The 1793-nt window shown below is 34.1% G+C and overlaps 1 protein-coding gene across 1 annotated transcript in view; it reads right to left on the bottom strand.

Moving 5' to 3' along the window:
- Positions 1–1793, bottom strand: part of Slc30a9 (solute carrier family 30 member 9) — a 107883-nt gene that overhangs the window by 84143 nt on the left and 21947 nt on the right. The gene's annotated exons all lie outside the window — the stretch shown is intronic.

Genomic DNA, 1793 nt, shown 5'->3' with positions numbered 1-1793 from the left:
AAGACCAGCCTGAAGTACACAGCAACACTGCTTCAAAAAAAAAAAAGAAAAAAGAAAAGAAAAAATGCCAAGTGCAGAATAGGATGGAATCTCATTTGCAGCCATCTAGCTTTTTTTTTTCAGGATTATATTTATTTAAAGGCAGAAGGGTTTGGGTTTTGTTTTGTTTTGTTTTGTTTTGTTTTGTTTTGCTCCGAATGCCTTCAGGGCAGGTTTGGCTGGCTTGAGTTGTGGGGATCAAACCACAGCAACCTGAGCCTGACTGCTTTGTTGAAGCAGCCACTAAAAGAACTGAGCTAAAGGGCAGGTCCCCCATCTAGCTTTTATTTTCAATAAACTTGTCTATAACTAATGTTAAAATCATAAACTTTTATCTAATGGACACCTTGTATAAGTGGTAGTTTTCAAATCATTAAAACAATTTAAGCTGCTTAGGGTTTAACAAAACAAAGTTTCAATAAAATATTACAAGCTAGTTCAGTTTTTTCAAACAGTGGGATGAAACCATCATTTTATAAAAGAAAAAGCAATCAAAGAAATTAAGAATAATTTTGTGAAAATTTCTGATTCAGTTATATGTAACAATCTATACTTTGGGGGTCATTAGTACTTTTTGTGGATTACAGTCAAAAAAAGGTACAGCCATTGGACTGTTTTGAAGTAAACTAAAGAACAAATTTTATCAATCAAAAACTTCAGTTTATAGGTTATAAATAAATACTGCCTTCTATTGTCAAGTATCAAACTACTCATTAGAATCTGGAAATATAGCCCAGTGATAGAGCACTTGTCTGAGATGTACAAGGCCCAGGGTTTAATATCTAACAACTGGGGGGAGGGGGACCTTGGTTCATCCCTATAATCAAGCTACTCAGGTAGGAAGATCACAAGTTTGAGGTTAAGCCAGGCAATTTAGTAGGACTTTATCTCAAAATAAAAAGTATAAAATAAAAAGGGCTAAGATATAGTTCAGTGATAGACCATTCCTGGGTACGGATAAACAAAATAAAACCAACAAATACTCCAAACAAACAAAACACATCTGCTCATAAAAAGCAAAGACTGGCATGGCACAAGGTGGCATGTGCCTGACATCTCAGCATTCTGGAAGGCTGAAGTAGGATAGTTACAAGTTTGAACCTAGCCTGGGCAACTTAATGATTTAGTGACATCCTGTCTCAAAATTTAAAAATCACTAGGTATAGCTCAATGTAAAAGCTTTAGATTCAATCAATAGTACAAAAGAAGAGAAAAAAATAAAGAAAAAAGAAAAGAAAGAAAACCCTGGGGACTGGGAATGTAGTACAGGTGAAGGAAGGCCCTGGGTTTGAATCCTAATACAAAAAAAAAAAAAAAAAGACTCAATTGGCCCAGATATCAAGTCATGTATACATCTGCAATATCAGCACCTGGGAGACTGAGGCAGGAGGATCCTAGCAAATCTGAAGCTAGCCTGGACTATATAGTAAGACCTTATTTGTTTTTAAAAAGTAAGAGACTGCCCAAGACACCCATAACAAAGTACTAAATTGGCATTAATAGTATATGAGCTAAATTACACCACATTGTTCTATGTTAATAAATCACTATGAGGTTTTTGGGCACATGATATAGGCAAGCAAACATCTGAATAAGAGCAAAACAACAAAAACTCCATATTGTTTTGACATTTACTTCATATTCTATATTTCTATATGTTATTCCCTAATTTTGTTTTACTTTCAAGTTGAAAGAGGAAAATTAAGCCTAAAATTATCTATTATTTCAGTGCATGAAAAATCCTTTAATAAATA

This window comes from Octodon degus, unplaced genomic scaffold, assembly GCF_000260255.1.
Source record: "Octodon degus isolate 3935 unplaced genomic scaffold, OctDeg1.0 scaffold00158, whole genome shotgun sequence".
In the NCBI taxonomy this organism is placed as follows: domain Eukaryota; kingdom Metazoa; phylum Chordata; class Mammalia; order Rodentia; family Octodontidae; genus Octodon; species Octodon degus.
Note: the sequence above shows the minus strand (reverse complement) of the source record. Positions and strands in the feature narration are given on the sequence as shown.